This window comes from Pan troglodytes, chromosome 2 (genome assembly GCF_028858775.2).
Source record: "Pan troglodytes isolate AG18354 chromosome 2, NHGRI_mPanTro3-v2.0_pri, whole genome shotgun sequence".
NCBI classification, from domain to species: Eukaryota; Metazoa; Chordata; class Mammalia; order Primates; family Hominidae; genus Pan; species Pan troglodytes.
In genome coordinates, this window is record NC_086015.1 from 201,394,901 (window position 1) to 201,408,786 (window position 13,886).

General features: G+C 53.4%; 1 protein-coding gene across 19 annotated transcripts in view; it reads left to right on the forward strand.

Moving 5' to 3' along the window:
* LOC107974580 (E3 ubiquitin-protein ligase TRIM52) overlaps window positions 1-12,928 on the forward strand; it is a 75,049-nt gene extending 62,121 nt beyond the window's left edge. For 12 of the 19 annotated variants that reach the window (XM_063807466.1, XM_063807456.1, XM_063807455.1 and 9 more), the window contains 7 exons: window positions 818-2,221; window positions 3,223-4,623; window positions 5,625-7,187; window positions 8,189-10,015; window positions 11,075-11,185; window positions 11,385-11,453; window positions 12,622-12,928. The gene's annotated coding sequence lies outside the window, so the exon portion shown is untranslated. Of the gene's footprint in view, window positions 1-817; window positions 2,222-3,222; window positions 4,624-5,624; window positions 7,188-8,188; window positions 10,016-10,124; window positions 11,186-11,384; window positions 11,454-12,621 lie in introns of all 19 variants that reach the window. The other 7 variants (XM_063807460.1, XM_063807457.1, XM_063807449.1 and 4 more) reach the window with 7 other exon arrangements.
* The last annotated feature ends 958 nt before the right edge of the window (window positions 12,929-13,886 follow it).

The window sequence follows — 13,886 nt, forward strand, 5'->3', positions numbered from 1 at the left end:
GAATGTAGTAGGAGAGCAGGGTGATGATAAGGAGAGAGTCAGCAGAAGACATGTGAGCAAAAGAATCCATGTCATATTTAGGTTCAAGGGAAGGTACTGTGACTGGACGTGCACATAAGCCAGATTCGTTTCTCTCCACCCAAACATCTCAGTGGAGTAAAGAAGAACAAGGCAGTGTTACTGCAAACATGTCTCGCCTCCCGCCACGGGGCAGCTTTTCTCCTATCTCAGAGTTGAACGAATGTACAATCGGGTTTTACACCGAGACATTCAGTTCCCAGGGGCAAGCAGGAGCTAGTGGCCTTCCTCCATCTCAGCTGCAAGAGGCTTTCCTCTTTTACTAATCCACCTCAGCACAGACCCATTACGGGTGTCGGGCTGGGGGACAGTCAGGTCTTTCTCATCCCATGAGGCTATATTTCAGCCTATCACATGGGGAGAAAGCTTGGAGAATACCCTGCTTTCAAGGGCAGAGGTCCCTGCGGCTTTCCACAGTGCATTGTGTCCCCGGTTTATTGAGACTAGAGAATGGCGATGACTTTTACCAAGTATACTGCTGGTAAACATTTTGTTAACAAGGCACGTCCTGCACAGCCCTACATCCCTTAAACTTTGATTTTATACAACACATGTTTTGGTGAGCTCCAGGTTGGGTCAAAGTGGCTGGGGCCAAGCGGCTAGGGCAAAGCTACAAATTAACAACATCTCAGCAAAGCAATTGTTTAAAGGACAGGTCTTTTTGAAAATGGAGTCTCTTATGTCTTTCCTTTCTACATGGACACAGTGACAGTCTGATCTCTCTTACTTTTCCCTACAGGTGGACACGCCCCCACTGATATTCTCTCTAATTGCAGCGTGGGAGAGGAGGATATGACACGCCATATCGCAGGGAGCAGAAACACCCCTGTGTTACTGTTCTTCATATTCAGGGAGGAAGAGGATGATATTACTCCCAATACAGACGGGTGTACACCCTCTGTACACCGAGGGTGTACACCCGTCTGTGAAAGAGTTCGTAATCTCCAGAGGGGGAGATGATATTACTCACAATATGGTAAAGAGGCTGTGAGTCCACGGAGGATCCTCAGAGCCAGCGGGGGAAGAGGGGCTGGCTCTGAGACCCCGCCTCGCTGGGGGTGCCTCCCCCCACTGCGATGGGGGTCCTAAGAGACAGTGGGGGAAGAGGGGCTGGCTCTGAGCCCCCGCCTCGCGGGGGTTGCCTCCCCCCCTGCGATGGGGGTCCTAAGGGCCAGTGGGGGAAGAGGGGCTGGCTCTGAGAACCCGCCTCACGGGGGGTGTCTCCCCACCCTGCGATGGGGGTCCTAAGGGCCAGTGGGGGAAGAGGGGCTGGCTCTGAGTACCCGCCTCACGGGGGGTGCCTCCCCCCCCTGCGACGGGGGTCCTAAGGGCCAGTGGGGGAAGAGGGGCTGGCTCTGAGACCCCGCCTCACGGGGGGTGCCTCCCCCCCTGTGATGGGGGTCCTAAGAGCCAGGAGCAGAAGAGGGGCTGGCTCTCTGTACCCGCCTCGCGGGGGGTGCCTCCCCCCCCCCGTGATGGGGGTCCTAAGAGCCAGAAGGCTTAGAGGGGCTGGCTCTCAGTCCCCGCCTCGTGGGGGGTGCCTCCTCCTCCTGCGACGGGGGTCCTAAATGCCAGTGGGGAAAGAGGGGCTCGCTCTGAGACCCCGCCTCGCTGGGGATGCCTCCTCCCCCTGCGATGGGGTTCCTAAGAGCCAGGGGGGGAAGAGGGGCTGGCTCTCAGTCCCCGCCGCGCGGGGGGTGCCTCCCCCCCTCGTGATACGGATCCTAAGAGCCAGGGGGGGAACAGGGGGAGAGGATGATAATTTCAGCATCGCAGGCTGTGTTCACCCAGCCTGTTAAATTGTTATTAGTATCCTGAAAGGGAGAGGATGATATTACTCCCCATAACAGACAGATATGACTCCCCATCGTAGAGCACGAGGTGTACACCCGCCCTGTGATTTTCTTCCTCATATTCAGAGACCGAGAGGTTGATGTCACTCCCAGTATCGGAGGAAGTATGCACCCCCGTGTGAGATGTTCCTTAATGATATTCCACGGCGGAGGGGGTGATATGACTACATACATGGCAGAAAGTGGAAACCCCCCAGGGATATTATTCCCACGATCCTGGAGGGAAGAAGATGATGTTACTTTCAATATGACAGAAGGTGGATGAAGTGGTGGACTGCCCCTCCACACCTGTGAGTATTTCTAGTTGGGTGGGACGAGAGACTGAGAGAAGAAATAAGACACAGAGAGAAAGTGTAAAGATACAACAGTGGGTCCAGGGGACCGGCGCTCAGCACACCAAGGACCTGCACCGGCACCAGCCTCTGAGTTCCCTCAGTTTTTATTGATTATGATTTTCATTATTTTAGCAGAAAGGAATGTAGTAGGAGAGCAGGGTGATGATAAGAAGAGAGTCAGCAGAAGACATGTGAGCAAAAGAATCCATGTCATAATTAGGTTCAAGGGAAGGTACTGTGACTGGACGTGCACATAAGCCAGATTTGTTTCTCTCCACCCAAACATCTCAGTGGAGTAAAGAAGAACAAGGCAGTGTTACTGCAAACATGTCTCGCCTCCCGCCACGGGGCAGCTTTTCTCCTATCTCAGAGTTGAACGAATGTACAATCGGGTTTTACACCGAGACATTCAGTTCCCAGGGGCAAGCAGGAGCTAGTGGCCTTCCTCCATCTCAGCTGCAAGAGGCTTTCCTCTTTTACTAATCCACCTCAGCACAGACCCATTACGGGTGTCGGGCTGGGGGACAGTCAGGTCTTTCTCATCCCATGAGGCTATATTTCAGACTATCACATGGGGAGAAAGCTTGGACAATACCCTGCTTTCAAGGGCAGAGGTCCCTGCGGCTTTCCACAGTGCATTGTGTCCCCGGTTTATTGAGACTAGAGAATGGCGATGACTTTTACCAAGTATACTGCTGGTAAACATTTTGTTAACAAGGCACGTCCTGCACAGCCCTACATCCCTTAAACTTTGATTTTATACAACACATGTTTTGGTGAGCTCCAGGTTGGGTCAAAGTGGCTGGGGCCAAGCGGCTAGGGCAAAGCTACAAATTAACAACATCTCAGCAAAGCAATTGTTTAAAGGACAGGTCTTTTTGAAAATGGAGTCTCTTATGTCTTTCCTTTCTACATGGACACAGTGACAGTCTGATCTCTCTTACTTTTCCCTACAGGTGGACACGCCCCCACTGATATTCCCTCTAATTGCAGCGTGGGAGAGGAGGATATGACACGCCATATCGCAGGGAGCAGAAACACCCCTGTGTTACTGTTCTTCATATTCAGGGAGGAAGAGGATGATATTACTCCCAATACAGACGGGTGTACACCCTCTGTACACCGAGGGTGTACACCCGTCTGTGAAAGAGTTCGTAATCTCCAGAGGGGGAGATGATATTACTCACAATATGGTAAAGAGGCTGTGAGTCCACGGAGGATCCTCAGAGCCAGCGGGGGAAGAGGGGCTGGCTCTGAGACCCCGCCTCGCTGGGGGTGCCTCCCCCCACTGCGATGGGGGTCCTAAGAGACAGTGGGGGAAGAGGGGCTGGCTCTGAGACCCCGCCTCGCGGGGGTTGCCTCCCCCCCTGCGATGGGGGTCCTAAGGGCCAGTGGGGGAAGAGGGGCTGGCTCTGAGTACCCGCCTCACGGGGGGTGCCTCCCCCACCTGCGACGGGGGTCCTAAGGGCCAGTGGGGGAAGAGGGGCTGGCTCAGAGACACCGCCTCGCGAGGGGTGCCTCCCCCCCCTGCGATGGGGTTCCTAAGGGCCAGTGGGGGAAGAGGGGCTGGCTCTGAGACCCCGCCTCGCGGGGGGTGCCTCCCCCCCTGTGATGGGGGTCCTAAGAGCCAGGAGCAGAAGAGGGGCTGGCTCTCTGTACCCGCCTCGCGGGGGGTGCCTCCCCCCCCCCGTGATGGGGGTCCTAAGAGCCAGAAGGCTTAGAGGGGCTGGCTCTCAGTCCCCGCCTCGTGGGGGGTACCTCCTCCTCCTGCGACGGGGGTCCTAAATGCCAGTGGGGAAAGAGGGGCTCGCTCTGAGACCCCGCCTCGCTGGGGATGCCTCCTCCCCCTGCGATGGGGTTCCTAAGAGCCAGGGGGGGAAGAGGGGCTGGCTCTCAGTCCCCGCCGCGCGGGGGGTGCCTCCCCCCCTCGTGATACGGATCCTAAGAGCCAGGGGGGGAACAGGGGGAGAGGATGATAATTTCAGCATCGCAGGCTGTGTTCACCCAGCCTGTTAAATTGTTATTAGTATCCTGAAAGGGAGAGGATGATATTACTCCCCATAACAGACAGATATGACTCCCCATCGTAGAGCACGAGGTGTACACCCGCCCTGTGATTTTCTTCCTCATATTCAGAGACCGAGAGGTTGATGTCACTCCCAATATCGGAGGAAGTATACACCCCCGTGTGAGATGTTCCTTAATGATATTCCACGGCGGAGGGGGTGATATGACTACATACATGGCAGAAAGTGGAAACCCCCCAGGGATATTATTCCCACGATCCTGGAGGGAAGAAGATGATGTTACTTTCAATATGACAGAAGGTGGATGAAGTGGACTGCCCCTCCACACCTGTGAGTATTTCTAGTTGGGTGGGACGAGAGACTGAGAAAAGAAATAAGACACAGAGAGAAAGTGTAAAGATACAACAGTGGGTCCAGGGGACCGGCGCTCAGCACACCAAGGACCTGCACCGGCACCAGCCTCTGAGTTCCCTCAGTTTTTATTGATTATGATTTTCATTATTTTAGCAGAAAGGAATGTAGTAGGAGAGCAGGGTGATGATAAGGAGAGAGTCAGCAGAAGACATGTGAGCAAAAGAATCCATGTCATAATTAGGTTCAAGGGAAGGTACTGTGACTGGACGTGCACATAAGCCAGATTTGTTTCTCTCCACCCAAACATCTCAGTGGAGTAAAGAAGAACAAGGCAGTGTTACTGCAAACATGTCTCGCCTCCCGCCACGGGGCAGCTTTTCTCCTATCTCAGAGTTGAACGAATGTACAATCGGGTTTTACACCGAGACATTCAGTTCCCAGGGGCAAGCAGGAGCTAGTGGCCTTCCTCCATCTCAGCTGCAAGAGGCTTTCCTCTTTTACTAATCCACCTCAGCACAGACCCATTACGGGTGTCGGGCTGGGGGACAGTCAGGTCTTTCTCATCCCATGAGGCTATATTTCAGACTATCACATGGGGAGAAAGCTTGGACAATACCCTGCTTTCAAGGGCAGAGGTCCCTGCGGCTTTCCACAGTGCATTGTGTCCCCGGTTTATTGAGACTAGAGAATGGCGATGACTTTTACCAAGTATACTGCTGGTAAACATTTTGTTAACAAGGCACGTCCTGCACAGCCCTACATCCCTTAAACTTTGATTTTATACAACACATGTTTTGGTGAGCTCCAGGTTGGGTCAAAGTGGCTGGGGCCAAGCGGCTAGGGCAAAGCTACAAATTAACAACATCTCAGCAAAGCAATTGTTTAAAGGACAGGTCTTTTTGAAAATGGAGTCTCTTATGTCTTTCCTTTCTACATGGACACAGTGACAGTCTGATCTCTCTTACTTTTCCCTACAGGTGGACACGCCCCCACTGATATTCCCTCTAATTGCAGCGTGGGAGAGGAGGATATGACACGCCATATCGCAGTTAGCAGAAACACCCCTGTGTTACTGTTCTTCATATTCAGGGAGGAAGAGGATGATATTACTCCCAATACAGACGGGTGTACACCCTCTGTACACCGAGGGTGTACACCCGTCTGTGAAAGAGTTCGTAATCTCCAGAGGGGGAGATGATATTACTCACAATATGGTAAAGAGGCTGTGAGTCCACGGAGGATCCTCAGAGCCAGCGGGGGAAGAGGGGCTGGCTCTGAGACCCCGCCTCGCTGGGGGTGCCTCCCCCCACTGCGATGGGGGTCCTAAGAGACAGTGGGGGAAGAGGGGCTGGCTCTGAGACCCCGCCTCGCGGGGGTTGCCGCCCCCCCTGCGATGGGGGTCCTAAGGGCCAGTGGGGGAAGAGGGGCTGGCTCTGAGTACCCGCCTCACGGGGGGTGCCTCCCCCACCTGCGACGGGGGTCCTAAGGGCCAGTGGGGGAAGAGGGGCTGGCTCAGAGACACCGCCTCGCGAGGGGTGCCTCCCCCCCCTGCGATGGGGTTCCTAAGGGCCAGTGGGGGAAGAGGGGCTGGCTCTGAGACCCCGCCTCGCGGGGGGTGCCTCCCCCCCTGTGATGGGGGTCCTAAGAGCCAGGAGCAGAAGAGGGGCTGGCTCTCTGTACCCGCCTCGCGGGGGGTGCCTCCCCCCCCTCGTGATGGGGGTCCTAAGAGCCAGAAGGCTTAGAGGGGCTGGCTCTCAGTCCCCGCCCCGTGGGGGGTGACTCCTCCCCCTGCGATGGGGGTCCTAAATGCCAGTGGGGAAAGAGGGGCTCGCTCTGAGACCCCGCCTCGCTGGGGGTGCCTCCCCCCACTGCGATGGGGGTCCTAAGGGCCAGTGGGGAAAGAGGGGCTGGCTCTCAGTCCCCGCCTCGTGGGGGGTGCCTCCTCCCCCTGCGACGGGGGTCCTAAATGCCAGTGGGGAAAGAGGGGCTGGCTCTGAGACCCCGCCTCGCTGGGGGTGCCTCCTCCCCCTGCGATGGGGGTCCTAAGAGCCAGGGGGGGAAGAGGGGCTGGCTCTCAGTCCCCGCCGCGCGGGGGGTGCCTCCCCCCCTCGTGATACGGATCCGAAGAGCCAGGGGGGGAACAGGGGGAGAGGATGATAATTTCAGCATCGCAGGCTGTGTTCACCCAGCCTGTTAAATTGTTATTAGTATCCTGAAAGGGAGAGGATGATATTACTCCCCATAACAGACAGATATGACTCCCCATCGTAGAGCACGAGGTGTACACCCGCCCTTGATTTTCTTCCTCATATTCAGAGACCGAGAGGTTGATGTCACTCCCAATATCGGAGGAAGTATACACCCCCGTGTGAGATGTTCCTTAATGATATTCCACGGCGGAGGGGGTGATATGACTACATACATGGCAGAAAGTGGAAACCCCCTAGGGATATTATTCCCACGATCCTGGAGGGAAGAAGATGATGTTACTTTCAATATGACAGAAGGTGGATAAAGTGGTGGACTGCCCCTCCACACCTGTGAGTATTTCTAGTTGGGTGGGACGAGAGACTGAGAAAAGAAATAAGACACAGAGAGAAAGTGTAAAGATACAACAGTGGGTCCAGGGGACCGGCGCTCAGCACACCAAGGACCTGCACCGGCACCAGCCTCTGAGTTCCCTCAGTTTTTATTGATTATGATTTTCATTATTTTAGCAGAAAGGAATGTAGTAGGAGAGCAGGGTGATGATAAGGAGAGAGTCAGCAGAAGACATGTGAGCAAAAGAATCCATGTCATAATTAGGTTCAAGGGAAGGTACTGTGACTGGACGTGCACATAAGCCAGATTTGTTTCTCTCCACCCAAACATCTCAGTGGAGTAAAGAAGAACAAGGCAGTGTTACTGCAAACATGTCTCGCCTCCCGCCACGGGGCAGCTTTTCTCCTATCTCAGAGTTGAACGAATGTACAATCGGGTTTTACACCGAGACATTCAGTTCCCAGGGGCAAGCAGGAGCTAGTGGCCTTCCTCCATCTCAGCTGCAAGAGGCTTTCCTCTTTTACTAATCCACCTCAGCACAGACCCATTACGGGTGTCGGGCTGGGGGACAGTCAGGTCTTTCTCATCCCATGAGGCTATATTTCAGACTATCACATGGGGAGAAAGCTTGGACAATACCCTGCTTTCAAGGGCAGAGGTCCCTGCGGCTTTCCACAGTGCATTGTGTCCCCGGTTTATTGAGACTAGAGAATGGCGATGACTTTTACCAAGTATACTGCTGGTAAACATTTTGTTAACAAGGCACGTCCTGCACAGCCCTACATCCCTTAAACTTTGATTTTATACAACACATGTTTTGGTGAGCTCCAGGTTGGGTCAAAGTGGCTGGGGCCAAGCGGCTAGGGCAAAGGTACAAATTAACAACATCTCAGCAAAGCAATTGTTTAAAGGACAGGTCTTTTTGAAAATGGAGTCTCTTATGTCTTTCCTTTCTACATGGACACAGTGACAGTCTGATCTCTCTTACTTTTCCCTACAGGTGGACACGCCCCCACTGATATTCCTTCTAATTGCAGCGTGGGAGAGGAGGATATGACACGCCATATCGCAGGGAGCAGAAACACCCCTGTGTTACTGTTCTTCATATTCAGGGAGGAAGAGGATGATATTACTCCCAATACAGACGGGTGTACACCCTCTGTACACCGAGGGTGTACACCCGTCTGTGAAAGAGTTCGTAATCTCCAGAGGGGGAGATGATATTACTCACAATATGGTAAAGAGGCTGTGAGTCCACGGAGGATCCTCAGAGCCAGCGGGGGAAAAGGGGCTGGCTCTGAGACCCCGCCTCGCTGGGGGTGCCTCCCCCCACTGCGATGGGGGTCCTAAGAGACAGTGGGGGAAGAGGGGCTGGCTCTGAGACCCCGCCTCGCGGGGGTTGCCTCCCCCCCTGCGATGGGGGTCCTAAGGGCCAGTGGGGGAAGAGGGGCTGGCTCTGAGAACCCGCCTCACGGGGGGTGCCTCCCCACCCTGCGATGGGGGTCCTAAGGGCCAGTGGGGGAAGAGGGGCTGGCTCTGAGTACCCGCCTCACGGGGGGTGCCTCCCCCCCCTGCGACGGGGGTCCTAAGGGCCAGTGGGGGAAGAGGGGCTGGCTCTGAGACCCCGCCTCGCGGGGTGTGCCTCCCCCCTCCGCGATCGGGGTCCTAAGGGCCACTGGGGGAAGAGGGGCTGGCTCAGAGACACCGCCTCGGGAGGGGTGCCTCACCCCCCTGCGATGGGGTTCCTAAGGGCCAGTGGGGGAAGAGGGGCTGGCTCTGAGACCCCGCCTCGTGGGGGGTGCCTCCCCCCCTGTGATGGGGGTCCTAAGAGCCAGGAGCAGAAGAGGGGCTGGCTCTCTCTACCCGCCTCGCGGGGGGTGCCTCCCCCCCCCCCGTGATGGGGGTCCTAAGAGCCAGAAGGCTTAGAGGGGCTGGCTCTCAGTCCCCGCCTCGTGGGGGGTGCCTCCTCCCCCTGCGATGGGGGTCCTAAATGCCAGTGGGGAAAGAGGGGCTCGCTCTGAGACCCCGCCTCGCTGGGGGTGCCTCCCCCCACTGCGATGGCGGTCCTAAGGGCCAGTGGGGGAAGAGGGGCTGGCTCTGAGACCCGGCCTCGCTGGGGGTGCCTCCCCCCCTGCGATGGGTGTCCTAAGAGCCAGTGGGGGAAGATGGGTTGGCTCTGCGACCCGGCCTCGCGGGGGGTGCCTCCCCCCCTGCGATGGCGGTCCTAAGGGCCACTGGGGGAAGAGGGGCTGGCTCTGAGACCCGGCCTCGCTGGGGGTGCCTCCCCCCCTGCGATGGGGTTCCTAAGAGCCAGTGGGGGAAGAGGGGCTGGCTCTCAGACCCCGCCTCGCGGGGGGTGCCTCCCCCCCCGCGATGGGGGTCCTAAGAGCCAGTTGAGGAAGAGGGGCTGGCTCTCTGTACCCGTCTCCCGGGGGGTGCCTCCCCCCCCGTGATGGGGGTCCTAAGAGCCAGAAGGCTTAGATGTGCTGGCTCTCAGTCCTCGCCTCGTGGGGGGTGCCTCTTCCTCCTGCGATGGGGGTCCTAAGAGCCAGTGGTGTAAGAGGGGCTGGCTCTGAGACCACGCCTCGCGAGGTGCCTCCCCACCTTGCGATCGGGGTCCCAAGAGCCAGGGGGGAAGAGGGGCTGGCTCTCTCTGTGGATGATTCTTTTTCCATTCTCAGTCAGTTTTCTTTTTTCTTTCTTTTTTTTTTGAGACTGAGTCTTTCTCTGTTGCCCATGCCTTGCTGGATCTCGGGTGACTGCAACCACTGCTTCCCGCGTTCGAGAGATTCTCCTGCCTCAGCCTCCTGAGTAGCTGGGACTAGAGGTGTGTGTCACGGCACCCAGCTAATTTTTGTATTTTTAGTAGAGATGGGGTTTCACCATGTTTGCCAGGATGGTCTCTATCTCCTGATCTTGTGATCCACCCACCTCAGCCTCCCAAAGTGCTGGGATTGCAGGTGCGAGCCACCGGGTCCACCCTCTCAGGCGATTTTCATACTTGCATACTCTGATCACTACTCTGTTAAACAGTCAAGGAGGGTAAGTATTATCTTCAGATTTCCAGAGCTCTGTCTCTGTACAGCCCTCTCCTCCTCAATATTCTGCCCTATGAATTCTAGCCACATTGGCCTTCCCAGACTCACAGTTCTGTCCTCTCAACTCAGGAAGATCTCTGAGCTCCATCTGCATTCTTTCTTCCTGTGCTGTGGCCTGGAAAGTTTTCTGAGGTGTTCGGGAGGTCAATTGTGGGGCTAGCCTCATTTGTTTCTCGTTTCTTGAGGATCACTGTCTTTTGATGCTTGATTCCAGTGATTGATTCCCTTTGTTGCTTCAGGGCCATAGTTTCATATATTTTGTCCAGTATTTTTTGTTGTTTTAGGTCAGAAAGTAATTTTGGTCTCTGTTACTCCATCTTGGCCAGAAGTGTAAGACCTAAGCATTTACACATCAAAATAGTGCACACATAATTTTAGTTTAAGCTACTTTTTAAAAAATCTCCTTCATTTTCCATTTAGCATTCTATTTAGGGTATTACATTGGTTTTTTTGAAATTCTGTTATTGACAGTTTCTATTGCCTATCAATCCCATTTAAAGATAGTGCATAGGATATTCTAAAATAGCTGTTAAGCAAAGAGAAAATTGGGCCTGATAGGGTGAGAATCACAGCTCTAATACCTAGAGTGACCTTATAATATATTGTACAAAGGAGATATTTTTGACAGTGAATGAGAGTGTTGTTAGTAATTATATCAGGACCATGGCCTAAACCAGGACTATCCCAGGCAGCCTGGGACATATTTGTACCCCATCTCTATTTAATGCCTTTATACAATTCTTTACTTAATTCTACCAGCCTTTATTGAGCCTGCTTTCTTTGTCTAGCTGAGTGCCACTTGCTGACATCACTAAGATCAATACAGCAAACTCTGAAAGATGGATAGAGAGACAGGAGATGGTCCTTTATAATGCAGTGTGATCTGTGCTGCAATAGAGGTGAGCACAAGGGCCTTACGAAGGCTCAATGAAGAGCATGCTTGACTGCAGGGGAGGGTACTTAGGTTAGAAAAGATGAGTCGAAGTATGTTCATAGGGAGCATGGGAGGAGAGGTGGTGGGAAAGGTGTTCCAGACAGTGTGTGTCAAGGCCAAGAGCCAGGGGAACACAGGTGGGGCTTCTTTTTTTTTCTTCTGAGATGGAAGAGTGTTCTGATCGGCTGGAAAACAACGCACATGGGAAGCTGTACAGAAATGAGTGGGGAAAGGTAATACTTAACAGCAATAGCAGTTAATATTTAGAGCCCACTTACGACATGCTGGACACAGTTCCGGGTACTCTGAACATATTCACTCATTTAATCTTTACAACAACCCTATGAGGTAGGTACTATTGTTATCCCCATTTTCAGGTGAGGAATCTGAGGCACAGAGAGAGTAAGTATGTTGCCCAGGGCCACACACCAAGTATGTGGTAGGTCCTGGAGTTGAATGCAGAGCCCCTCCACTCTAAACTCCCGAAAGCCGGATGCTACAAGGCGTTGTTATTCCAAGTGGAGGAATGCTAAGGACAGCATCCTGCAGGTGACCAGGAAACCCTGAAGCATTCAAAGCAGGGGAATGGCTTAAAACAAGGTGGTATAAGAAAGTGCTCTCAGAGCAGCATGAAAGTCTGGTGTAGTGGAGGTCTCCGCTAGCCACAGGAGGTGGTAAGAGGCTGAGCTGAAGCAGCTGCAGCAGGGATGCAGAGGATACATTCCCCAAACCCTTATGGGCAGAGTCCTTTGGCTTCAGTGACCACGGCCAAGGGTGCAGAGGAGAAGCCCAAGAAGATGCCAGGTGTCTGGCTTATGCCCCTAGGTGAACGTGAAGCCTCTCATTGACATGCAGGTTACAGGAGGAAAAGCAGGTTTATTTGGGAAGGAGGCTTCTAGACCATGACTTCCATTTTAGCCATGTAGTTTTTGAAGTGCTTGTACAAGTTCTAGGAGGAAATGTCCAGGAGGCAGTGGGGAACTCAAAGTAGATCTCAGGAGAGAGGCTTAGGCCAGAGGGCTTGGGGAATCATCAGCATGGGGGTGGGAGGAGAGCTGGTATTTGGATGAGATTGCGGTGGAGCATGAACAGAGTGGGAAAAGGTGGTGATGAACCCAGGGACTCCAGTATGCGGTAGCTGGCTGTGAGATTAGGAAGCAATGAAAGAGGCCGAGAAGGGTGTCGGGGAGAAGCATCAATAAGGAATAAATGAGTTGCACGTGCTCCAGAGAGGCCAAATAAAGACTGGATTTGGCTCTCGCAGGTCATACACGAAAGAATCTTGGAACCAAAAGGAAAACGGTGGTGGTTTAAAGGGTATATTCAGTTTCTAGGTCTGCTGTCACAAAATACCAGAAACTGGGTGTCTTGTTAAAACAACAGAAATTTTTTCTCTCACAGTTTTGGAAGCTAGAAGTTCAAAACGAGGTGTTGGCAGCACCATGCTCTCTCTGAAGATGCTAGGAAGAATCTGCTCCATGCCTTTCCATTCGCTTCTGGGGTTTCCTGCAAGCCCTGACATTCCTTGGCTTGTAGATGCATCACCCCAGTTTCCGCCCCCATCATCACATGGCCTCCTCTCTGTGCCTCTGCGTTCCCTCTATTCTTCTTCTAAGGACACCGACACCAGTCATAGTGGATTAAGGGTCCACTCCTAACTAATCACATCTGCAACAACGCTATTTCCAAATAAAGTCACATTCTAAGATTCCTAGGGGGAACATGAATTTTTGGGTGTGTGTGGATACTGTTCAACCTGGGACATGGAGTAAATAAATGGCAAGGAAGATTACAGATGACTTTAAGCTAAAGAGGGAGATAGGGTTAAATGTAGGACTTTTTTTTTTTTCCAGGACGGGAGAGGTTTAAACATGTTACTACATTGAATAAATGAAATAACCATGAACATGAAGTGGCTAAAGATTCTGAACTAAGTGCAAGTAATTGATAGCGCAAGCTCCCAAGGGGCTGGGGCCTGGAGCGCAGATGGATGGATCCACTGTGGGCAGAACTGGGGCGTGGGAGGGGTGTGCCGATGCAGATGTGTTTGAGTGTGGGGGGCCAGAAGCTGATTGGGGTGAAGCGTGACAGTGCAGCTCCAAGCCCGCTGGAGGTGTTCACCAAGCAACTCAAGAGCAGATGGCAGAACGAGCAGCTGAAATAACAGCTTGTGAAATCAACCCTACTTTGTGGGGAGAGGATTGGTTAAGGATTCTAGCCATGAGAACCAAGAAGAGGAGGATAATCTGTTCATGCCTATTATGGGGCTTTGGGGGAGCAGTTTCAGCCTCGACCTGGAGAATGTTTTAGAAGGCCAGAGAAAGGAACCCTGCAAATCATGTGAGCTGGCCCCTCACTTTGAGATGAAGTGTCCATACAGCAGTAACGCCACCCTCTGTAGTGGTTCTAGAGTGTGGCAATCTGGAGGGGTCATTATGGAAAAGGGCTGAAGCATAAGAATGTAGGCCCAATACTGAGATAGAAAGAGGATTCTCTGAGATGACTTAGGCAGGGTGATGGTGGTGGAGGTGGGTGTAAGAAGCCCTCTGCTGCCTCAGTCCGAGCATGGAATTCAATTGGTCAAGAGCAGAGCCAATCACCATTTAGGCCCCCTTGTTAGCCTTAATTTATTCCTCAGGTATGGAGAATACTCCTCAAGATGCATT